A 26,342-nucleotide genomic window follows, 5' to 3' on the forward strand; every position below is an offset into this window, starting at 1 on the left:
GCCCCTCGGTTGTCCACAGTCAAGCACACTGCTCGCAGCCATTCTCGATCCAATACCCCACTTCGTCAAGTGTTTTTGGGTTCGGTAATTCGACTAAAAATTTAGTCGAATCGTTGAGATAAAACCGAGCCAACCCCAAGCACAGCCCAAAAGCTGTGGCCACTTGGTCGTCTCTTCCGTCCACATTTTTTAGCGTTGAAACCTAAAAATTTTGTGCAAAATTGTCCTGGAAAGGGCACGGATGCCTGGAATAATTTATTTGCTCACAAACGAGAGTCCCCGTGTCGTTCGAATCATTGGATCATTGCGGAAGGAGGCATTCGATTGTTTGTGATTACGAGCGGCGTGCTATAAACGGGGATGACGAAGGTTCAGAGCCCCGCGGCATAATGTTGCGACCTGTAATGATCTTCAGGAAGGTAAGGGCACAAAAGTTGGATGGCCCAGTAAAGGTTTAACAAAGTTGCAGTTCTCCGCATTGAACACTATCTTAGCCCGTGTCCTATTTCTGACCTGCTACGTTGAGACAAACTGGCAACTAAGTTAGACCGAAAGATAGATGAAGGTCGATGGATCGGGTTCGAAGCTGGTGGCGAAAGGGAAGAGAGAGAGAGAGAATGTAAGCAAGTGTAAATTAGGTTGGCAAGTTGAGACGCGATCGCATTATCCTCCAGATCGAAGCATCCTTCCATTTCTCATGGCTTGTTCGTTGGCACGGATCCTCATTCGGCGCTCCCACGTCCTCATTTTCCATTCTCCACCATTTAGATTCATCATTTGACAACAGTTATAATTCTCATCCCCGCGATTTTGTTTGCGAGCATTGATACTCTTGTAGCAGGCCTTAAGAAATTGCCGTGGAAACTCCAAAAGCCAGCACAAAATGAATTTTTTTGCTTCGAAGATTGATCGTCGCATCCAAATTCCGATTGCCAAGACGATCTACTCGAATAGCATGACGAACTAGCAACATTACTCGCGTTTGTACATCTCGATACGAACGCCCTGGCACGCAGGGTGCTCGAATTAAAATTGCGGAAGTTATCGATTATCGGTTTCTGCTGCTCGGTGATTCTTCTCGGCATAATGAAGATATTAAATACTCGTTTCTGCCTTGGAACTCTTCCTGCCCAGTTATTCGTTCATGCGATGATTATCGAGAGTAATATGCCTCGACCGCCTCGACTCGGCCCCGCAGTTGTCGCTCAACGTACAACTACGCTCTTGTATAATTTGCAATCGATACTGTCCCCATTTCAAAAGATATTAGACAAATAATTGGACGACGACGGAAAAACTTGGAGCAATCACTCCCCGTCTTTGCTTCAATACTTCACGAATTCTCTACGATATCATTTATCCCGATGAATCCAACCCCCACAAAGATCCTTTATTATTCGTATGGCCAGGTATCACTAACGATGAAAGGAAGCGATTAAGGAGGAACATCAGCTCCACGTAAAGCGAGGTTATGTAAATACGAATTTTATTGTTTTTATATTAGTTATTTAGGTTATGTAAACCCTGTTTGCTTTGTTCGCACGGGATTAACCCCCAAAAATGCGTCATTTTTGGGTAGAATTTGAGCATGTTCTTTAGAATTCAAACTGTGGAATAGTACTTTTATTCTAACCCATCACCATTTTTTATTTCGAGTATGGAAAGATGGGCCTTGTGGAGTTATATTTCCTATGCGTAAGTGTTGAATATTCGAAGTTTGGAAATGATTTAGTAAAAAATGGCTGATTGAAATGAATTAAAAATTGGAGAGGCTGTAGAAAATATATCCAAAAATGTATTCTAAAAGTTTCATTAAACTATCGCCATTTTTCTCGAACCGAGTTCCTCCTAAAATAAAACAAACCGTTGCTACTTCCAATCCAACTGATACGAATACACTTCAAAGTATCGTTCTCGTGGAATTAATCTATTGGCCACACATACGGAACCGTACGGCTTTCTCAATTGCAACATGCTACGGTATAACCGTCCAAAATTGAATTGCGTGAGGCTCATTATGGAGATAGCCGGGAGTATGTATCCGTAATACTATAAATGCCACGGGCTGGAGCAGGCGGCTCGTTAAGCTAAAGCCGGTGATATACCCGTTTTCGTGGAATTGTCAATTTCTAATACTCACTGAAGCATCTCATTAGCCACTGGGAAAATACAAACCTCGGTTAAACCGATGCCCCATCAACGTTTTAACCTCTTTTCAATTAAACATGTACGCAAGATTGCGTCATCGAGATGGAGGAGAAAAAATAACGAAGCTTCGAGCACGTTTCGTGTGCGGATAAAAACAGCATGTCTTAAGTCACGAGCATTGATTAGCTTTTTCAGGATTAATATTTGTTGTTATTCAAATAACTGAAAATTTAGTGAGCATTTCGAACGTCTTTGCTGGATTGGATTATTTCCCTTTTCTCGTGTCAGTATTTTTTCTCAATTTCAATGCCCAACACGACCATCTCTTTGAGCACGAACGAAGCGGTCTCACGCTTGGGGACCGTGATCGTCGCGAGTGCCGCATTATTCGGCGTCTCGAAATTCCTCTGGTTTGAGCCTCTTGTCTCACCAGGGCTGGGAAAGCCTAACAACGAGATCGTAACTTTGTGTTAACAAGCATGCCATCAACGTCAGTCGAGCTGGCACATATCAATTCAATTTCCCCATCAGGTGCGGAATACGACGGTGGCTTCTCTAATCACGCTCGTCACACACGGAAGTCCGAGTATGTGATGCAAAACGGAACGGAGCAGACTTCTCATGTCTGATACATGCAAATAACATTGTGTGTTCGAGGGTCAAAGGTTTTAGATGAATAAATTTAAGTTTCTGGGCGTAGAACACGCGATACGCGTCGCTTTGTCAGCCTCTGTGAGCATCGCGTCAGTCGGCGATCGGTCGAACCTCGGAAACCTCAAACATTAATATTACCGTGCGGCTGCGAGATCGTGCGAGCAGAAGCTTCCCCAGAAATAAATGCCAACGAGATCTCGAGCGATTGGATTATTCGCATGGATCCAGGTATCATTTGAAACCGTATCCGAATGAGCGCAAGAGACGCAGAAGTCAATGACAAAAGTTTTGACGAACTTGGGTACACTTTGCATCGAAGAGGGATTTTCAGGTGAATTGAGCAATGTTCCAGGGACACGGAGTAACAATGATGGTTCAGGGAGGATCCGGAGCGCTGCACTATGCAGACGAATTTAACGTTGGTGATATACCGAGGATATGTGAAGAGCCAGGGAGGTAAACGACTTACGAGGACTCTAAACAGAGCGAGAAGGAAGCTTTATTCAAGTATTCACACCGGGATTGGTCGGAGAGTGTTTAACCGCAGCAAGCTCTGTTGGTACACTTTCCCACCTCGAGAAAACCCCTTTCGCAATACCTCGACCTCTCTTCCACCTATTTCAACTAACAAAGCTCAAAAGATATCGAGGTTGCGCTCTCTCACGTATACGCTTCGCTTCGCTTTGGGGGTCGACTGTGAATACCTATACAATCTCACGCATTCTCAGGCTGGATGAAAACCTTTCTCTCGCACACACAGTTTGCGAATTTCTCTACGCACATCCGCGCATCTCGGAACTTGTGGATTTGTCGACTCTTCCAAAAATACGAGGCTCCTGGACGTTTTTTTCGAGCTTCATCAACCGGAGATGGATAATTCAATCGATTTTATCCGGAATCCCGTTTATCGATGACGCGATTTTTTTGGGAATTATCAATTTGAGAGAAATTTAAAAACCAGGGGAAACGCTACTGAGACGCTGTTGAATTAACCCTCGAAACCGGTGGTTTAACTCCGCTGAATGCTCTTCTCCCAGAAGCCTGACGATATAGCCAAATATTTCCATGTTTCGGGCGCGCCTCTGCTTCGCTAAATCTCAAATTCACCGCGAGCCACCGCACTTTGATTATACTCACATTATTGATTCCGCTGACCCTCTTAGCCTTCAGCTTTTCACTCGAGTTTCCGCTGTAGAGATGGTCAATTGCGACGGAGCTTGATCCCCGGAGCATTCAAGCGAGTCACCTTTAATTTTGCTTGGCTCGATTGAATTCAAATGAACCTCAAAGCGATGGCCAGTTGGATTCCTGCTATTTCGTGCGATTCGCGAAAAAATTTCGTTCAATGAAAAAACCGACGGGAGGAAGCTTGAAAAAAGTGGCTTTCGTAGCATCGTTCTTAACATTTTCGAAGCGTGGACCGCAGCGCGAAAGCGATGGTGAGAACACAGAGAAGGAATAAGTACGAGTTTTGAGCCGTTTCGCGGAGCGAGTTTAAGTCTCTGGTACGAGGATGCACACGCCTCGAGCAGCAAGACGAGTGCGCGTTAGACAGGATTATATGTTCCTCTTGCTTTTTCTCTTCCACTCCCCATTTCGCCACTGGAGTTCTTGTAGCTGGAAAATGCTAAGCCACATTCCTACAGCGCCCGGTATGCCAGCGGTACTGCCCGAAATTGCCGCACTCTGTACGTGTCATTCCACCTTCACTCTTCTCGCTCTCTCTCCATTTTCCGTCTCCTCCGTTGTTTCGCTCCGTTGGCGAGGTTTTCCCGTGCCCAAATCTTCGACCCGGCCCTAGCTTTACCGCTGCTTTCCTCCGCCGGCTTCTTCGACTCCTACCTTTTGGTGCGCGCTGTTTCCTACATCCGTTGAGCTTACCGGATTTAGCTTCGCCCGATGTGTATTATAGAGCAACGAATTCTCATACGTTGTACTACCGCCGTCCGGTGTACATAAGATGCCAGGGACTCTCGTCCGACTGCGCTGGACCAACCGAGCGCACCGTAACAACCCCTTTATATATTACTCAACCTCGTTGATACGTGCGGATAAATTCTCAGAATATCTTGTTATTGGCATATTTTCGACGAAACGAGCGAAATTCATTTGGTTACTCGAACAAATAATCCTGCCCCGCACGATATAACGAGATTTACAATAATTTCGATAATATCGAAAACAACGTTTGTGCTCGAGGTATGCGCTGACCGGACCGGCCTTGCTTCATCAAATCCCATATTCACTGCTGCATATTTCGGTTTCTGGAACGTTGGAAAATATGCAAAACGTATACCTCTACCTGTATATGATGTGGATAAAGCCCAAGTGTACTCTCCGCTTGATGGAGGGGTGCACCTGCTTGATAAAAGCTCAGAACGATAGAGCAAGTATAGGGGTTGAACGGCCCCTCGCTTTCCCAGATCCACAAACATCCGGGGCTAAATGTATACTCTGGTGACTGCGTAACCATGCCAAGGATGAGATTGATAAACCTGTGGCAGTAAAAGCACGTAGTTTATTCGAATTTACGCAGGGGCTTCTCGTCCCTGCTCAACTCCATCGGTCTTTCGGTCCTTCGTCTCGAATTTATCCTTCTTTTGATGAAACTTTTTTTCCCAAGGCTGAAATTTTCAAAGGTTGGAATATATACGAATCTGTTCTCGAGTGCGCAGATGAGTTAATTTACGTGAAATTTCGTGCAAAATGAGTCAGATGAGAAAAAAATGAACAAACTTGAAAAAAATTCGTGCTGATCGTTCTTCAAAGAAATAACACTTTTGGGAAAACTTTCTCCTCCCTCTCGAGTGCTCAGGGACTCGGAAACGGATTTAACGCGAATCGCATTTTGTTGCTTTCGAAGGGACAGCCCGAGGTGAATTTTCAATGAACTCCATCCAACGCGATGAGATTTTAACTTCGGTGTACCTTGCAATTTTTCGATGGATGCAGCACACAGAGTTGGCCAGAGCGATTCCAGCGAGCTCGTGCGTCAGCCTATTATGTCCGGGACGTCCTATAGGCGATAAACGAGATTGGTCGCGAATGTAAATCAATAAAGGTAGTTAAATGCTATCCAAATACTTCGCGGTAGCCTCTTGCGTGCGCGCTACTCTCACGATCCAGTTGAAAAAAACTTGCTCAACGAATTTCCCTCCTTTTTCTCAGCGATACATTGAACTGCCAAATCAAACGCGGCAATGCACGGTCGATTCGAGTAATCGATAAACTATCATATACGATCTAAATATATACCCATTCCAATGAGTTAGCGGATATCACTTGAATGGTGGTCGAGTGTATAGCTATTCAGGAGTTTGGGAAATTTCATCGGAACAGATTGACGAAAACATAAATGCTCGTAAGTGATATCACAGTTAATTTCACTCCACTTTGGAGATGCTATTCCATACGAAGAAGATAATATTTCAAATATATAGAATTTACTCTCGATTTGGACCACTTTCGAACGGTCGTCGAGAGGCGAAATCCCTCGAATTTCACCCACCATTTGAAGCAGGTTAAAACTGATTGAGTTCTAATTCAATCGATGGCGAATCCGATTTTCTACATTATACAAAAAAACATTTTTAGGGAATGTCAACAGGTGAATTGTAGTACCTAAAACGTTGAAAGACCAGTTACGGTATACTGCACCCCCCGGAATTCGTCTTAGTTATTTAGAAACCAGACGGAGAAAACGGATTCGTTTTGTACGGTGAGGAATATCATATTTTTCAAGAATTTTCAAAGTATTTACGCACCGATTACAAGCAGCACAATATTTTTTGAATTTTTCAACTTTTCGTCCCTTGAATTCTAAACAGCTTAATGTGCATAGCAAAAAGTGATGCACGTGAGAACTACGTTTCGTTTTGTTTTCGAGTGTTATTCATCGTGTCAGACTAACACACTTACTGATAAGTGGAAATGTATTGTAAATCACGAGTTTTTGCTGTCAGCATAGTAAATTCTATGGTAAATACACGATATGCACCAAATACGTGTGACATTTTACCATACTTATAGTATTTTTTCAGGTTTGCCCGAGCATGCTTTACAATATAAACATTTCAAGTGACTGAAAAGATGTTTCACTATATGCTTACAGAGAAAAAGACTTTTGAGTCTTTTGAATAAAAGGTATGGGTATTGGTCTTTTTGCTATGGTGGATAGAACAATTCTTATTACTCCAGATACTGTCCCCAAGATCCTATATTATCCTAGTACTTTCCTCTAGAATTTTCGGCCTCCTTTTCTCCGTGCGTTGAGTTTTATCGTCCGAACGTACCGCACAGCTGATCCTCGGTGTGGGTGTTTTTAATATGTTTCAATCGATCGTTACTCAAATTCCAATAAAACCCAGAATAAATTGCATTGTAAACTCGTTTTTCGCGAGTATAAAAAGTTATTTACATGATTAAAAGTAGATGAGCCAGAATTGAAATGAAAACGGTTGTGGGTTCGGCGTAACACTGCGGCGGTTCGGGCATATCAATATTTTCGTTGTACCGCCGCGGTGTCGAGCGAGTTCGGTGAGTTTTCGAATCGTCCCCATTACAATAACTCATTTCGACGAGACCGCGGCTGTTGCGTGTGCGAGAGAACGCGGGGTAGAGAAGCAATTTAAATGTCAGTATTCCCCAGGGGCTATGTGATTACGGCAATATCGAATTTGCCCAGCCCACGGGGAAAGCTAATCGTTGCTTTTTTTCGTTTCGTTTTTTTTTTTTTTTTTTTATTTAACTCTTACTCGCGGAATACGCGTGATTAACTCGTTTTGTAGAAATTTCAATGAAAAAATAGCTTCAATTTTGTTAACACGAACGCCATCGTTTGTCGTCCGAGGACGTGTCGCTTCTAAGATGATCGCGCGTGTATAGAAACCGTCGCTGTCCATACTGCCGAGGCTTTTTCTATTCGTTTGACAAATTTGAGTGACCTATTCTCCTCAGTGATTTTCGGGAGCACCGATATTCGATTTGGAAATAAATCGTACTCGAAATATCGCAGCAATTGAACGAAAGCACATGTTGAAACACACAAAATTGGAGAATATTTTTGTATAGCGAGAAATTCGAAAGTTCGAAGCGATCGTGTGCTCGAGATTTCTCGTCATGGATCGCAGGATTGGCGCGCCTCTCGTGTTCACATTGTCATGCTATTCGATCCCCGAATTCATACACAGTAAGAGTATTCTCGGTGTAAGCCGAGAGAAATGCCGGTTTCTCATTCTAGATAGACGCGAGTGAAAGAAGAGAAGACGAGAGCGGGCGCGAGAAAGAGTGGAAATACTCGGAGATATCACTCCATCCGGCAAAATTCAATTTACTGTCCCGTATACAAGGACTTGGCTATAACCAGGGTTCTGCCTGAAAGTTTCCATTGTAGATATACACCAACAAGCCCACGCGCGTACTCTCTCTCTCTCAGAAGCGACTTGTTCGTATATCGCTACTTTCCCTTCATACTTTACTCCCGAGGATTGCACAACCAGTTTTTCCACGAAATGGGCGAAGCCAGATTTTTCCTTCAACACACAGCTCTACCTATTCCCTTGCGTTATACGACTCGTATTTTTTTTACGTTCCTGTACTATCAAATAAGTTTAGTAAGAATAGAGTGCGCTCGTATCCTATTGCTTTTTCAAAAACCATACTCAGCTCCTTTGCGGCGTACTTTCGAATAGTTGAAATATATATTTTCGACAACGTTGTGTTACGTGTACGATCGTGCGGGGCGCGCGCGCGTCTGACAAAAGTGGAAACGGTATACAGGGAGGTCTGTCCTCGCGATATTTCGTATAGCGGTATACAGAAACTTATGGAGGTTCTCGGATCTCTGTAAATGATGAGAAATGAGGGTACACGCGGAGGAGGAGGAGGAAAAGCTGTGCGGTGAGGGGAGGCAGGCAGGCAGGTAGTTGAACAAAAATAAAGGCGAGACACGGTGGAAGCTTTAAAGCGCCTGGAAAATAAGTAACTGCCTCGGTTTCCTGTTTCTCTGGTTTTCTCGGATTATCCGATGCCAAAGGGGGATACCGAGTCCCCCGAGGGGACACACCGGAGACCTGCCTTATTCGCCTAACAAATAATAAAGCTTGCTTCAACCACTGGCTCTCCTGGCTCGAGCCGCTGCCTACCTTCGCCTCTTCTTATTTTTCTCCGACCGCGTCTCTCCTCCACGCCGAGCGACAACGGCTTATATTCTCGTGGCCCACACCCCGGTTATCCTCCCGGCTACTTTATATCGTCATACACAACCTCAAATATAGCGTGTGCGGATATAACGTATCTTTATATCGTTCGTGTCCTCATCGCGACAAAAAACGAACGGAACTAAACGAATAAAGCAAAACTTTTGCATGCATACCTCGCCCGCCGTGTGTTGACGGAGTTATTTCGACCTCTGTAAATACCGGCTATGAAATTGTTCACATTGTGAAACAAGAGAGCCACGGAGAGTTTTGCTTTACAAGGTCATCCCTCAATCGTAATCCGCAATCTCGTGTTATTGGACTTTTTGTTTTTCTGCTTTCAGCAGCCACTATTCTGAGCTTTTATAACAAAGCCCTTTCCAGTTCGAACGGTGTTGGAGCAGCCGGGAAAACGCGGTTGACCGAAATACCCGCACGCTCCCCGCACTGGGTCATTCGATATTTGCAGGCTTCGATGGTAAGTTATTTTTAATGATATGTTTCATTTTTCATTCAACTTTTCAAAGAGAGCTTTTCATCCCTTCGGACGAACGAGTGTGAAAAATTCTCGTCCGTTGGACACGAAAGAATTGCGACAGTTCTCGCGTCGTCTCGACGTATTTCGACAATTAGGATTTTGCCTCGTGCATTTATTCCTATGCAATTATATAATCCTACGAAATATAAAATTCGATAAATATACGAATATGCTGTTGAAAATCATGTAAATTGATGATTCATCCACGATTAAAGTGATCTCGTACGAGCAATAAAGTTCACGCGCGCATGTATACGGCGTGAAAATGTCACAGCTCAAGCGGTGTTTATCGCGCGCGCGCGACGTTTACCTATTTTATCTTTTGAAAAACTGAAAGAAAACTAGACTCCGCGTCATTTAGTCGGTCCGGAACGCACTTAAAACGTTTCGCTATTATTTTTTCGTCCATCAGATACACTTTTCTCCTCGCGCGGCGTGAATTCTTTTTGCTCAACACACACACACGCACACACGGACGAGGGCGCCCAGTGATTCAATGCGCCAGCACTACTCTGGATTTGAAAAGCTTTAAGCCGCGACGCATCCGGTTTAGTTGTATGGAGCGCGTAAACGGGAGATTCATTTTTCCGAGGCTCTTTCGTCGCGCGCATTGTGTATCTTCGGTCTTCGGCATTTAAAAAACAAACGATAATAACTACAACAACAACAATAAAAACAATAATAAAAGTAAGAATAACTGGAAAAATATAATAACAAGAACAATGCGGACTCTGTGCGCAGCATTCACGTGGGTTTCGTCGCCGACAGAAGTGTGCGAGGCAAGTCTGAGCGCGACAGTAATCCGTATGCCATATGAGGGAGATACTCTCGTGTGTAGACAAGAAGTGGGAATACGTGGCGTAACGATAATGGCTTTGGAGTGTCGCGTTCGTTCCGCTAGTCTATCTAGGCTCTCTCGTTGTTTCTCAGCTCTCGTTTCCCACACTAGCACATATTATCTACACAGTTATAGTGCCTTGAGACGAGTGGATAAACCGCCAAGTGATATATGTGTGTATGTACACGGGATAGAAGAAGGCTGGCTCGTGCGTGTGCGTGCGGAGGTGTGCGCGTGTTGGTGGATGACTCGCGAGGTGTGCGCTGCCAGTGATAGCACCCTTTACCAAACTTGCTCTCCTCGATCGTGCGGCATCCATTTCTCCCCGACGATTCGCACGAGCAGAGGAAAAGGGACGGGCGAAGCGATGCTCCAGAGGGAGGAAAGGGAGAGCGATAGCTGTTAGCCAAACAATCAACCGGGAGAGAGTCTTCTCGGCTAAATGCTTCCAAACGCTATTACTGAGTAAGCGGTAGATATGAATGCCGAGGCTGAAAAGAACTTTCGACTTATGCGGGAGGTAAATAACCGAAGTAAAAGGTTTCTCGCATCCTGCTGCGGAGTAAAAATAAAAGGAAAATCGCTCGACCCAGCGGCAGGACGCTTGGGTCAATCGCGAAAGCAAAATCCGAATAAATGACCATCTTCAGCGGCGGCTCATCCGCCGTATCCGTCCAGGCCACGGCGACGTGTCAACGATCGCATGACGCGCGTGTACGAGACACGACGTCGGACTTCCGGGGGAAGAATGCGGTCCGCGACCGGAAGAAAGGAGGACTCGTATAAAAGAGGAGCGGAAACTGCGCGAGCGAAAGCGTCCGGCCGAACCGAGCTCGCTCTGGTCAGCTTGATTGACGCTAATTATCCGAAAGCTGCGAGATGGCAAATCTCGCGCTGCTGCCCTCCCCGACGACTCTCCGCCCGCGATCAAGCCGCGGCGCGCGCACACATTGCGGGGTTCAATCTTTCATAATGGACAAAGAAAAAAGTTTGAGCATTCATAAGTCATGAGGAACGGCGAGACAAATGTGAGCGAATCGAAGAAGAAAATTTACGAAGAAATTCGTCCTCGAATGTGTCGAGATGGAATTTCTTAACGTCGCAGACCTCGTCAGACTAATGAGGCATCGTATTTTTGCTCCGTTATAATTTCCGACGAAGAGAATGGTAATGCGATACAATTATTGTCATCGCGGACCAGGGTAATGATACAATTTTCCAGCCGCACTCTGATTTGTCCGCTCTTCCGGTATGCTTCCTACCAACGATATTAATACTCCGAGCACCGAGTCTCTGTTCCTTTTTGCCTGAGGGACTTTCATCCACGCTATTTGTCTTTCGTTCAATCGAAAAGAGCTTTGCGACCCAACCCTTGGTGTTCCCCCGGTCCTCTTTCCCGATCCCTCATCCACCGGTGCGCCCTCTCTTTCCCGCCGTCACCAGGATTGCTCTTCGATACGAAAAGGCGATTATTGCCCTCGGAGTTCTCTTCACTGCGGGACGTGATTTCCTTTAGTTTTTTCTCTCCTTTTTATTTGCTATATATTGAAAAAGTAGCTCGCCGTTCTCCTCCCCGTCTGCCTCGCCCTGCTGGCACGATCATTCGTGAGGCTTCCCCCGCAGCTCGGATAAAGCAACGTTCTTAAATTCGTACGATAGCAAAAACATATTTTTTCCGCAAGGATAACCCCGCGCGTTGAAAAAAGCGGTTCGCTCCACGCTTTAATGGATGCAACATTTTTTTTTTTAACTCTCGTCGCGAATCGAGTGATTTGGCAACCACCGCGCTGCGGAGCTAGCAATTCCAACGATTAATTTTTATTGCTCAAACTATTGAGAATAAAGACACGCGCTCGCGTATCGGCGAATTGGAAAATCGATCGGTCCCCCGCTGCATCGATCCCATCAACTCGAACACACCAAATAACTCGACTCGCGCTCGGTATACGGAAGAGCTTTTGTGCCACGCTCGAATTCAAACCGCCTGTATAGATTATAACAAATCGAAAGCCGTAAAGCATTTCTCCAAAGTTAGCGCCTTAATCCATTGACTCGATGTACCGAAATACTTACGCTTCTCGAAATCTCCGGTTGGCGTTATGCTCCTCACTTCCATTCGGATTCCGAGTGCATTAATTCCCGGTTGTCTAATCCGCCGCTCGGCCAAATCTGACGGTGGAGCCGGAGCGTTACACCCGCCTGTATAACAGCCGCGCGCATAGAACCGAGGGAGCGAGGGTTCTGCGGGCGCACCTGGGTAAATCGTCTCTCGCTTATCAAACTTTCAGACCGAGCTCGAGGAGGAGGCGGAGCGCGGGGGGATACGGCCAAGTTGCATCGTTGCATTTGCATTTGAGCCTTGCTCACTCGCCGGTTGCCGCGCGCGTCCCGCGTCCCCGTTCCAGGTGGTAGGTGCGAGTAGCCTCGCGCCCAAGTACCAATAAGAGTTGAAACGTACTCGGCAGCGAGTCCGTAATAAGCTGGCGTAATTTTATGCTCCGACTGAGGTTAGGGCTGTGAGCCACGGATGTTCCGTGCACCCGCGCGCTTCCTCGACGCAAAAGGACTTTGAACGCGTGGTTTGACCTCCGCCGAGGTCGCAGGGGTTCGCGTCCTTTTCTCGAGTCTTCGGATCGCGAACCGCCTCTTCGGACTCGCGATTCCTCCGTGTAAAATCTTTAGTGGCCGCGTACAGCCAATGATCTCTCGATGGAGAAGGGGACTTTGAACGTTGTAAATATTTTTCAAAAATATCGAAGGCCCCGGGTGCGCGAAGCAACGAAAGAGATCGCGCGTTAAGGTATAATGAGGTGTACGATGTATTATGCATTAAAGTGTATGAAAATGAGACAGCGAGGCTCTTCTCGAGTTTCTAATTGTCGATGAGGGTAGAGATCCCCGCCGAAGGCGGATGAAGAACGACGAGAGTCTGCCGGGCTCCGCGCACGGCAAAAGCCGCGGGAGAGGGTCTGGAAATAGAGAGAAAGAGGGAAAAACATAGTCGGTGAGAATAGCAATGGGTATATAGTGGAAAGTGACGGGGTGAGAAAAAGGCGCAAGGGCCAGGAACACCTCGGGCGATGCCTAATGAGCTTCCTGGAAGCATAGGACGCGCACCACCACCGTCACTGCTCCCGCAGCAGCATCGTCGTCCCAACAGTGGGGATCTCTCGTCGGTATTCTGGATTGAAGCCACGCGAAACGGGCATCCAAGAAGAGCTGCAGAGGAGGCTCAGCGACTTAAAAATAGACGAAGGACTCTCTTTTCCCATTTCTCTCTCATTCCCTCTTTACCTGAAACTTACAATCGAGACTGTGACCATTGTCTTTTCACGGATAGCTCCGCGTTCCGCGAATCGCGGGAATGACTGTTTTAATAACGCGCACCCTTCTCGCGCCCAGTACGGATGACAATTCAACTTAAAAGAACAAAAACTACGTTGGCACGAAGACGCGAAACTAGAGAGAGCCGCGCACAGACTCGGAGCCGTGCAACCCAAATGGCAAAAAACAGACGAGAGACGCGGCAGCAAAGAGACAATATGCGAAAAAAAAAATATATCCCGACGGATAGAGAGCGGGGGGAAGAAATGTTTATTCTTCTTTAATGTAGATTTTGCCATTTGAAGCCTTCGCTATACCAAACTGAGAGAGAAGATACGACAGCGCGAAGTAATTATTACGAAAATCTTTATCGGCGCATTAATTATTCGTTCGATCGGGTGCCAACGCTGAGATGGATCGTTATTACGATTGTTTTTTCCACGACGAGAGACTCTTCTTTGTTATGGATTTTTTGTCCCCAACATTCTTTGTGCGACAAATTTTAATTTACATCTTTTTTTATATTTATTTAAAAAGCTTCATTCTTTTGTTCACTCTCGCATGATTTTTTCGCACCTCCGATCTTCGCATAACGAATCATTCGAAATATATATCTTAGCACATATTTTATGATTTAAAAATGTAACGATGTCGAGGTGAGTTATTAATTCGTCGAGGTCCCGATTCCGATGCTGGCAAGCAAAAGAAAACAAACCAACAAAATTGGAACAAACACCGAGGAGCTTCGACTAAAGTTAATATTAACTTGAGAATTTGAAAAAAATAAAAAAAAAAAAAAAACGAATGACTCCGGAGGCCGCATTTCGCAAGCGTTCGACGCAGCAGCCAGCACAATTTACAAAGCTTTGTATACGGTCCGATGAATCTAATGCAATTCTCGTCACGATTGAAGGCTGTGAGTTTCGATAGACGAGAAAGGAAGATTTTTTCGAGATATTTCCAATAATCCGGTAGATCCGATCTCTACAAACAGTGTGAACCGAAATGTCGTAAACCAACGAAACTTGTACGCAGCGAGGGAACGAGAAAGGAACGTAGTGAACCAGCATACCGATCGAAATAAATAGTTCGGGCTATCGGTTGAAAAAAAAAAAGAAAAGAAAAAAGAAACAAAAAATGCGGGAGAATGTAGACGATAAAATTTTCAATGATGCTCGCGCTCGAATTCGCGGTCTCTCGGTACCGGGCAATCAAAGCGAGAGCGGATATAGATAAAAGGACGAGAACGATTCAATTTGGGGGAACCAATTAATCGGAGCCGAAAAAACCTATACACGTATATGAATCCGCACGCAACTATTATCTTTTAGCGCACCGAGCCCGGGGACTTTCGTTCATTTTCTCACCGTCGAAAAAATAACAAGTTTCGTCGATCCGTACGAGCGTGCTTAAGCCCATTCCGAGTGTTACGAGCTGTTACGTAACAAAATACGCGCGCCGGTCGAACGAATGTTTGTTTGATTATTGAATCGTTTTAAAGTTTTCGACGTCGTCGCTCGACCGTTCGTAACGATTTTATGCAAATTTATGATCGTTCATACGCGAGAAAAAGAGCTCCGTGTCAAGCTCCGCGTTCAAAATTCTTGTGTATACGCAATTCACCTTCGTCAGTGTTTTTTTATTCCGGAAGATGCAAAGATTATTTGTAATGCTTTGGTCCAAGGCTGAATGCGTGTTCTATCTCTATTTATTAAAAAGAGGGATAATCACAGCTTGTGACCGGCAAACAAAAAGCTCTTTCGTTGCATGGCTATTTTAACGTGCAAGCTGCGCTCATATTTCAAGCCCGGAAGAGAGTTTTCGGTAAGTCAGCGGTTTTCCTCGGTCTCGCTCTTCTCTGCCGTTGGTGGAGTTCGTCTCGTTTGATATCAGCACCTCTCACCTGCACTTCTATCCAGCAGGCTTCGAGCGCCTCAGCGCTTTTTCCAGCCAATTTTCACGATAATTCCGGCCACTGGCTGCTGCCGGACCATCGAGAATGGCGACGGGTGCGGGACGGAATTTTTTTTATACTCTCAAAAGAGAGGGCGAGCGTGCGAGAAAGATAGAGAAAGGCAGAAATAAATGAATAGAAAAAACTCGCATGAATCACATTTGGTGAAGTATCCAGAAAAAACTTTATCGATTCAACAGTATTTTATCCCCTGCATTTTTGTGTATTCAAATTTCTCGCGAGTTTAATCCTCATATGCCTTCTCATTTACGAGCCTGCTCCCAGGACAGTGTGTCGAAATATTTATCGTCAGCGTTTATTCAGCATAATGCAAGTGTCCTAGCTGCAAGTGTTTTCCTTCAAATAGCCTCGAAGCCAAGAGTGATTTTGAGTGAATAAAAGTGGAAGGCATTTAAGGCGCGAGCGAGTGAAGAGAGCGGAAGTCCGAAGTTTCAGGTCTCGTTGAAACAAATTCCTACTCCGACTTTCCCCGATGCGAGCCCGAACAATAAGGAATTGAAGTGAAAGGGGAGTCCTCGGCAATCTAATTAAACTTAGTTGCACCTCTTACACTTTTGTCCAACTGATTTACTCCCGCGTGTCGATTTTTCTCTGGCGCATTGACACTTTTCCCAGTGTTTCTTTCCTCTGTAGCGCCAATCGAAGTTCTTGCAGGAACGATTCTACGAGGGAAAGACAAAAAAAGGGGGGAAAAAACAAAGAAAATAAATATGTTTACGGTCGGTATGGTAACGAAACGAAAAAACTCGTTGGATCGGAGAAATATGATTGAGACTCGAGCGAGCGGAAATATTCAGTTGCAAAAGAAAGGAAAAGCGAAAAGCGAAAAAAAAATAAATACAAGCACAACGCGGGAGTTATTTAGTGACGACGAAGGGGGAAAAACGTACGTCCGTCCTGTTAATCTTGCCAATCCCCTTTCTGGAATCCGTGCGGCGAGGTCGAGCGAGGTTTTTCGGAGTTGGAAGCAGCGAGAAGGATGAAAACGATCGGCGAGGGAAAGTACCTACGAGAGGGGAATGGAAAGGTTAGGCCGCGCGAGTGAGAGGGAGCGCGTCATGCAGAAAAGAGAATGGACGAGGAAGAGTGAGATTGCATCGAGCGACTCCGCCGAGCTGCCTCGTTCTGACGTTATCTCGCCATATTCAACGTCGCTCGTCCATGTGCCTCGCGCGATCATTAGACGATCCCGGCACTCTATCCCTCGTCGTAACGTAAAGCGGATTTCGCAGCTAAGCAGATGGAAATGCAGTGCACTGCGAATGCAGTAATACAACTGCCAAGTCTTTACCAGCACGGTGAGACCAGGCTAGCGGAGAACCTCGCGAAGAGTCTACAGGGTATCCTAAAGATCGAGATGAAAACGCGACGAGCGAGTGCGGAGACTCTGTCGCAGCGACTTTTACCCCGCGAGACACCGAAACCGATGGCTTTGTGAAGAATTCGCCTGGATTCCATCCAGTCGTGGATGCGGCGGGGACACAGCGTGGGAAAAAAATCGAGAAATTCCTCCCTGAAAATGGAACGCTCGAGCGTGAAAGATCTCGGAACACTCGGTATCCAGGTTCCTCGGAGCCCTTTGTTCTTTATTTCCTACTTCGCATCCTTCCCTGTGCTCCGGATTAATATACGATTTCGTGTACTCGCCTATATTTCACGGGAGCGCGCGAGCTCGTGAGTTAATGTATTCCCTTTTTCCGTATTTATATACGTGTACGGCCGGTTCTTAAGTGTCGAGTCTCATACTACGGAAAAGCTCCGGAGGGCGGAGTCCGGGGGGCAGAACTGCCAGACAAATAGTGGAATATTGCGATGCGAGGGTGTAACGAAGTTGTACTTATTCGGATTAAGGTCGTCACCCGATTATCCGAGTGAAAATTCACAGGAAAGTGTGTACAAAAGCGATCGCTGCTGCTACACTTTGGCGTACGCGAGAGTTCGTATGAATCGAATCAACGAAAAAGCGTGTAACTCGAGCCGAAAGTCAGCAATGAAAATTTCATCGTGTGGAACAACTCGGCACGAGTGTCCTCGGACTGATCGTCTATTCTTCGATGTAGCACCCATTATGGGCCATCGATCAACAAACGCTTCGAAATTCCCTTGCTCTCGAGCAATCCACAAACGTACTCCAACTTTTCAACGGTTACAATTGTCAGGCATGTATTTGCTTGGAAGTTTCAACCGAATTGACGATTGAAGTGAACACATCGAGAGCAAAGACAAAAGACGAAGAGAATTCTCCAAAACGACGATTGCTATATTGTGACAATATAATCGTCCTTCGAACTAGTTGCCATACGACTTTTCCACGAACAATATCAAACGACACTTTCAGCCTCGAGGCACTTCATCTCCGATAGCCCAGTTTTTTTTTTTACCCTCCACGCAAATAAATATTAAAACGATGAACACGATAGAATTTGTGTTTAACCGTTTTGGCATTTCGAAACAGAGAAAAAATGACTAGTCGTTAGAATCCTAATGTCTGGAGCAATCTGGACGAATGTGTTTGCACAGAGAAGAGAGCGAGAGCAATGGAGCAGGAGGTTATGGAGAGAAGGAGGGTTCATTCTCTCGCCAAGAGGGCGCAGTTGGAGACTCCTTGATCGTTCTTAGACTATTCGAGACATACGTATACAGTCGGGTTGTGCGGATGTGCGCAGAGTTCTACAGAATGATTCAAGATGTTAAGGGCAGCAGGAACGAGCTCGAGTGAGACGGTGAATTCTCGTTGTAATACTTGTACGTTTATCCACTCCGAGGGAACTCGGCTTGCAAACTCACCCCAAACCGCAATCACCCGCCCCTCGTCAACCTTAAATCAAGCCACATTGGAATCTATGTATCCAGAAGCCACTCGGGCCCGGCGCTGAGGATTTGGAGAAAGAGAAAGCCCACTTCGTAGACAGTTTAGAGAAACTTGAGTGTATACCGCAGCCACTTAGTTCGATTGATAAAGGGGGAAAATATTTCATTGTGTAGGTTCGCATTTCGAATGCGGAGAAATCAATATTCGCGTCTCGATTTTCATTATGATAATTGTTTGAAAATCCATCTGAGTATCTGAATGATGCTCAACTGTACTCCGAGGGGAGATCGTTAGTACTTTTAATTGTCGCTGGCGATTGAATCTTTGTACGTTCGTTAACAAAGCTCGACAGAGTTGCCAAGAAAATATAACGCCGAAGCTCCTCATCCTCGAATTTTCCTGCGACTAGTTTCTTGCAATGCAATTTTCACTAAAATCTGTCGCACGCGAGGCCATGTGCATGCGAAGTAGGAACAGCGTTCGTTGAGAGCTTCGTACCCGCATAGACTTTCAGCGATTGGACTAGTCTCGCAGGGTAATACGGAGAAAAAAAATTCTAGTGGATGGGGATTTGAGTATGGCCTTTCCGTTTCGTTGAAGAGCGGCTCCGGTACGAGGACATTGCCATGAGAGTTTTCGTACGTGCAAGGAGCCGATAAACGTGAGAGGCACTCGCGACCAAGTGCATATCCGCAAAAGCGTGCCTGCCGTGCCACGCCTTATAATATGCTGCCTCTTTTCCCACCGGTCCAACAACCTACGGATTATTATTCCACACTCGAAAAGAGGATAAAGACTCGTGAAAACACTACGAGGAATACACACTGCGCTAACAATCCTCCCATTAAATTTCATCGTTCAACTTTTCGATTTTATCGATTAACAGCGTGATTAACTGCTACCGAGACATTTCTAAAGCCGTTAACGGCTGGTGGAGGGACAAAAAAGCTTTTCGTCTATTTTTGATTCCCTCTCGGTCGATATTTTGTCGATTAAGGATGTGAAAGCGGGTCGTACTAGTCAATGGACAGTCTTTGGCCATATTTTTTCAAATAAATTATTTTTTAATGGTAAATAATATTTAAGTTCATTTCGTTACGAAAAGGATTTTATGCACAGTTTTTAAGAGGATGGATCAGTCGGTATATCGCAACTGCGAGTGCGCGAAAGAGATAACTGCAAATTTCGAAATTGAAATTCTTTGAGACAGTTTGATCGATTAAAAAAAGGCTCTGTCAGTCGATTTTTGCCATCGTCCTGCGTAGCCTGACAGAGCCTTTTTTTAATCGATCAAACTGTGTCAAAGAATTTCGATTTCGAAAATTCCAAGTGAGGTTAGTCGACTGATCCATACTCTTAACATGACTCGATAGTGAAAAGTTTACGTCTGACAATATCGAACGTAATCACTTGACAGCTGAGGTGAGAGTTTACCATAACCTCAAAAAAGTTCCATTCAGCATTGTACACGTTCAAAGGTTGTGCGACGTTGCCACAACTTCACAAGGTTATGAAACTCTGAGTTTTCGTGAGCATTTGTCGTTTTTAACTTTATATTTCTAATTCAGATATCTATTGACCGCCTTTTTACAATTAACACGTTTTTTATAATTAACATCTGATATAAAAATACATCAAATTTTGAGTTACACAGGCTTCGAAGACCGTAAAACTATGTTCTTTTTGACTAGAAATATTTCGATTAAGCAGTCGTTAAGAGACCTTGAAAATTCACAGAGATTAAGTTTCAAGCTTGGACACACAAAAAAATTAGAATGCCATCTGAAATCGAGCCTAGTGTTTATGCATCCTTAAACGAGGAATATCTTGAAACTATATTACGGACGGAGCATCAACGTAGCATCACCCGTACCCCCACAAAGCTCCCAACCTTTTCCTGCTTCTTATTCCTCCGGAAAATTCACGAAAACATCGTTACAATGGTGCACAAATCCTCGATTGTGCGAGGCCCAGTGTCTGTAGTGGAATAAAAGCACAGTGACGCAATCTCGAGGCACTGCACTTGGCCCGTTTGCCTCAGGATGGACGGCTTTAGAGCACTCGATGCTCGTGATCCGGACGAGAGTATTCGCTATTGAAGGCCGAGTCGAATCTCTACTTCTATAGGAGAGCGAAGAGGATCAAGAAAATCCGAAAGTTCCGATGTTTGGGCAATTAAGCACTGTCTAAATATTTTAGCCTTTCAATATAAATGTACAACTCACGACTCTGGCACAGAAAAAAACGTTGATCGAAACTCGAACCGCTGATTAAAGCCCCTTAAACGAACGCCGATCGTAGATTATCGTCGATTCAACACACCAGCTGAACTATGATTTTGAAAACAAACTCCGCCACTCGTTTTCGCACTCAATCCGCAGAGACGTCGCGTTGAATTTCCTCTACGTGGACGCTGTGTTTTCACAGTGACACCCAAGTTTGCTCGATCCTCTCGAAATCCTCTGCAATGATCAACGTTAGCCACTCCGCATTCATTGGAATTAGAAAAACCCACTTTCGTTTCAAGGGACTTGTCAGGAATCCATTAGTTTTTGTAGCTTGGCTAATTCCAGGATATAAAAACTCGAAAATTTTCGGGAATTAGTTTTTAATTAGTTTTTGAATTTTCCAATCTTTCCGTATCGTTTAAAGTCAGTTGGGTCCAGGAAAACGAGAGTACTGTCACTCGAAGGCTGTAGAAAAAAAATTATTTCCTTTTCCTCAAGCGTTGACGGTGCGAGCGGAAAAAACCGATTTCGACCAAGTCGCTTGGAGCCATTGAGTTCATTGGGCCAGAAAAATCGCATTTGCCGCGATTGAAAATCACTTCCGGCCCACACAGATTCGGTAAACAACAGGAAAACACCGACTTGTGATAATTGTGTGGCGGTCAAACACACCGTGATACGGAGAGTCGGGTAAGAGGTTTTATTGGAAATTGGATGCGGGATGTAATAAGAGGAGTCGTGGAACACTTCACCGGACATGGAAAAAGACTTGGCCAAACTTTCGTGCATTCTCATGCTACATTTTACTTTAGAAATTTTCCATTGTGACGACTTCCCGAAAATTTGGGTACGTTTAATACGGAGCCCGTGATCGTTCTTTCTTGTAAATCCAGTTTGCAAAATTCAGCCCATACAATTAAATCATTCCGCAGGGACTTTTGCATCCGGTGTGCCAATGAATAAAGCGTCGATAGATGAGAAAAAATAGTTCGGCGAGAAGCATATCGAGATGAAATCGCGACTCTCACTGATGAATTGATTGGTAGCACCGTCGTGCGCAATCGCAAAAAAAAAGAAAAAGGTGGTACGCAAGCTCTTACTGATTACGATCGCTTCTTGTGAATTTATCCGAGTCCCGCACCAGTCCGACCGTTCGCATCGGGACTATCGATGCTTTTTTCCCCACGAACGTTCCTCCCAGCATTCGACTCACGTTCCGACAGACATAAAAAACACAAATCAACGGACTTGAGAACGGAAAAAAGGGAAAAATATTCGGTAGAAGAGAACGTTGACCCAACGTCGAGAAATATTATACTTGAGAAAAAATATGAACAATAGTTCAATTTTCAGCACTAATTTCAATCAATTCGTCCTTATACTCGACATTTTATTTCTCGACGTCGTTTTTTCATCTTCGCCAAGCGTGTCAAGAGAAAATATTCCAGGACACCGGCCGCATCGAATTCAACGAGAATATGAAAAAAAATGTCTTCCTTTAAATAAAATCCTAAATTATGAAACAAAACTTGGTTTCCGGGGGACCGTGATCCTTAAATTTGGAGCACGGCTCAGACGAGAGGTCGCCGAGCCGTATAAAAGAGGTGCCAAGTTACCACGAGCCTCGCTGTATCCTTTTAAGGGTACCTCTGAGCGAGTAGCCGGATCTCGGACAACGAAACGCCGTCAAATACGTTTTTCATTTTATCCAGACCCGGTAAGGCTGACCGGAGCGTAAAGAAGAAACTGGATTGGCGACTTGTGCTGCTCACACGAAATACGATTCGGCTCGCTTCTGCAAATATCCAATTGTAAAACACTCTCGGAAACGAATATTTATAAAATGTCGTTTCAAGCGACAAGCAAACACTCCCAACTGGCATATTTCACTCGCCATGCGTTCTTCAAACTCCGTAATAAAAAATCGTGGGTTCTCGGCTGCTTCGTCGAATGCGAATGAAAGAATTTATATAATGCGCGGTGGGACGAATCGATGCGGATCGAAGCAGGATAAATAATGGTCGTATCGAGGTTAATCCGCGTGTTTTTAGAGGGGCTTTGATGTTCCAAAGGGTATTAAATTTTCGTGGTTCATTTTGCGAGGTAGAAGAGAGTGCGCGTTCGGAAGGGTGACACGGAGAGGTGAGCGGCGAGGCGAGGCGAGGCGAGAGGATTCGTCGAAGCTATGTGTAGACGCGACGATCTTCTGTCTCTCGTAGGATGCTGGTATTTATGGGGCCAGCAGGCATGGGTTCAATAGGTCCGGGGGATATAGGGTAGGACGTAATTCAGCATCAGGCCAGGGCGGGCAGTCGGGAGCCCCGACATCCCAGAGACCGAGTACGCCGCGAGTACGGAGGAAGAGAGAAGGAACGAGGACAAGTCCGGGATAGGAGAAACAGCAAAGCGCGCACCGACACATCGAAAGCACCGACAGGACGGGCTCAAACCTGCTGCTGCCCCACACCTCCGTCCTTTCCCGTAATCCTGGCCAACACCGAGGGCCTCCGCGCTTCTATCCCCTCCCAACTATTCGTACATCTCACACGCTTTCTACTTGCCAGTTACTTTGAGCTTGATCCTGTCTCGCCGTCCATCCGAGCGAGATGCAACCTTAATCGTTGTAATTCCGTTCCTGAGCCTTTCCTTTTTTTTATTTATTATACTTTAACGCGACCGGTTCGCGCGGCTCATTGCCGAGCGATCATTGTTTTCCAACGCGTCCGCAAAAGGTCTCGACTTCGAGGGCGTTCTCGCGGCCGGCCGTCGCCTCTTGACTTCGTCATTTAACGCGACTGCTAAGAGGACGGAAGGAACTTGACGAAATGAGTCCCGAAAGGCCGGAGCTTGATTTTTCTCGCGGAAAAATTCTGGGCGATCGAAAGTCCATTTCCTTCCCTCCGGCGGCGTGAAGACGACGGCGCTGGTACAGTCGGCGGGGAATCGACAAAAATCGAGAAGGCAAAATAGACGATTGTTCCAACAGTCGGAGTATTGCTTCGCACAAACCGTTCCGGGAGGAAGTATCGAAAGAAACAGAGCTCGAGACGCGGGAAGTGGATATAAAAGTGAAGCGAATAATAGCATTTGCTCGTCGGAGCAGGCCGGAAGGGGTGAGAGTTGGAAAAGGAAGAACGCGAACGCGGAAAAACAATGGAGAGTCTCGTTAGCAACAGCAGGGACGTGTTTCCAGCGGGTCGGACGTGAGCGCGAGCAAGAGAAACAAATAAGACCCTTACGCAGCCTCGTAATTTCCAATTACATTTTCTTACGTTTTTCTCGTGCCTTTTTTTTTTGGGTTTCTCCGCAACGAGAGAGTTTCAGAGCGCAGCAGGGAACGCGATAAAAGAAAAGCTCGTCCAATATATCCTGTTGCCATTTGCACAGACTAATTTATGTACTCCGACCTGAAAGATTGCACTTGATACGTCGTGATATTGGCCCTGGAGAGGATTCTCCTCGACGAAACATTATTATATCGAAGGAGGTGGATTTTCTTTGCCAAACTCTTCTCTCCCTCGCGCACCCCGGACCTTCCGACAACTTTCTTTCCTCCTCCGCGTATTTACGTTTTATTAATCTCTCATTTTTCATTAACGCTGTAATCGCATTCTCATTTTATTTGCCAACGTTTACTACTTATTGATCTCTCCCTGGGAGAGCCGTTATCTACTGCACTCGCGTTCTCAACGATGCGAACAATTTTTTTCCGTTTATATGAAAAATGGAAAAAAGGATGAAAACAGTTTGAAGCTACAATAAAAACTGAAGCTTCCTCTGGCGCTTTGTTAAAAGTTTTGAGTCCATTGATATTTGATATTGTGACTGAGTCTTGAAAAAACTCATCGACTCGTTTTAATGGTTTTTCAAACTTTCGATGAACACCGCGGAGCTTAAAATTTCGAGAGTTCGTTGGCACAACGAACGTTTGTATTCGTCATTCGCATTTCTCTTCTTCCATCCTTTCTCAATTACGTTGATCACAAAATATGCGACGAACGACGAAGGATTCGGCTTTATTAAATGTTTTTTTCCCTACGCGTGACGCAATGTCGATGAACGCCGACATCCCCATTTCCTTCGCTTTTTTTCGCAAACTTTATTTTAACATTATTTTTCAGCGATTTTCATTACTTTTTCAATTTTTTTTACGTACGACGCTTATTGGCTCGCCAACGTAAATAAGTGAATCACCAAGAGAATAAGTCGGCCCGGGGATCATCTTTATTGAACTTCTCAGGCGTGTATATACGGCGCGAGAGAACTTTGAACAAGTTTGACCCCTTTTCGAGCTATGAAACTTTTTCAAATCGTTGTTTTTTTGCTTCTCTCAGCGAAGAAAAAATTAAGGCGAAAACGGGAGGTGGATGGAGGTAAATGGAACGCTTAAGATATTGTGACTTCTCATTTCGTAGACTCGAATACTCGGAGGAAAAATAAAATCAGGAAAAACTAAACATGCCGGTGTCCGCGTTGCACATAATCGAGTGGAATTTTCCGATATTCGTTATTGAAAAATAGTTCACGTCCCCATCGATCTATCTTCGTTTTCAACGAAAAATTGATCCTTCAGGAATGTTGAAACGACGAAAATCAAAAAAACCATTTTCCATTCGACTCGATTTTTTCCCATCGAGCTACCGAAGCGGAATGTCTGCCTCGAGCGAGTCGATTCATTTGTTTGATTAATCATATTCATTCGGACTTCCGGGAAGCGAGGGGATTCGACCAAATTCATAAAAATCAGGAGTAAACGAGAGAGCTTAATTTCCTGCAGGATCTCGATTCATCGCGTCGCTCTCGAAATCGACATATCTTGAAAAATATCGAGATCTCATCTCGTTCCGTTTGAGTTATCTTAATCCCGAGCAAATATTTTCTTCACGAGCCCAAGCCAGAGGCTGAGCTGTACAGGAGAGAAAATCAGATAAATTTTCGTGCTGCCTGCCTGGAATACGGGAATAGGGATGTTGCCGTTTCAAAGGGATATCCTCGAGGGAGAAGGTCAACTAAAACACTCGGAATCAGAGCTTACGAGATCTCGAGAAAATATCTATGACAGGACGGGGGCAAACCTCGGAATTCCCGCCTCGCATGGCTACGCCGGTCATTTTAATCGCGTTCGCACACATTTTTCTCGAATGATCGTGAATTTGATCCACTGCATGCTGGGTAAAGAAAAAATTTCTTATTCCCGGTGGTCGACGAACGTGCGAATGCGTAACGTTTCAAAAAGCTGGAAAAAGTAAAGCCCGGGGGATCGACCGATACCGGAACATCGAGTGAGATGAATAACGAAGGAGGTACGAAAGCAAAGGAAAGAATGCCAGGGACCGAGAGCGTGTTTTATTTTCGCGCAGTAGGTTCGCCCGGGACCGCCCAGCCATTCTAATTTTCATTACTCTTTCAAAAAACAGTAACCCGCATAATTAAACTTTTCACGCGCTTTTTGCGAGGTCTTGAAGGACAAAGACACAGGTACGTTGAACAAAATGAGAGAGCATAAAAAAAGTGAACTCTTCCAGCGCAATTTACACCGCAGTGCCAGGCGGGCAATGTCAACCCTTTTCCCTCGCAATCTTTCCCCCTCTCGCTCTCACCGGAGAGCAAGCAATGTCGAGAAAATCG

At 45.1% G+C, this 26,342-nt stretch overlaps 1 protein-coding gene across 2 annotated transcripts in view; it reads left to right on the plus strand.

Annotated features, from left to right (window-relative positions):
* LOC122412075 (lachesin-like) overlaps nucleotides 1–26,342 on the plus strand; it is an 85,106-nt gene that overhangs the window by 29,681 nt on the left and 29,083 nt on the right. The window contains exon 2 of one of the 2 annotated variants that reach the window (XM_043421352.1): nucleotides 9,344–9,477. The gene's annotated coding sequence lies outside the window, so the exon portion shown is untranslated. The remainder of the gene's footprint in view (nucleotides 1–9,343; nucleotides 9,478–26,342) is intronic. The other variant, XM_043421353.1, reaches the window with a different exon arrangement.

The sequence above is a fragment of the Venturia canescens genome, chromosome 6, assembly GCF_019457755.1.
Source record: "Venturia canescens isolate UGA chromosome 6, ASM1945775v1, whole genome shotgun sequence".
In the NCBI taxonomy this organism is placed as follows: domain Eukaryota; kingdom Metazoa; phylum Arthropoda; class Insecta; order Hymenoptera; family Ichneumonidae; genus Venturia; species Venturia canescens.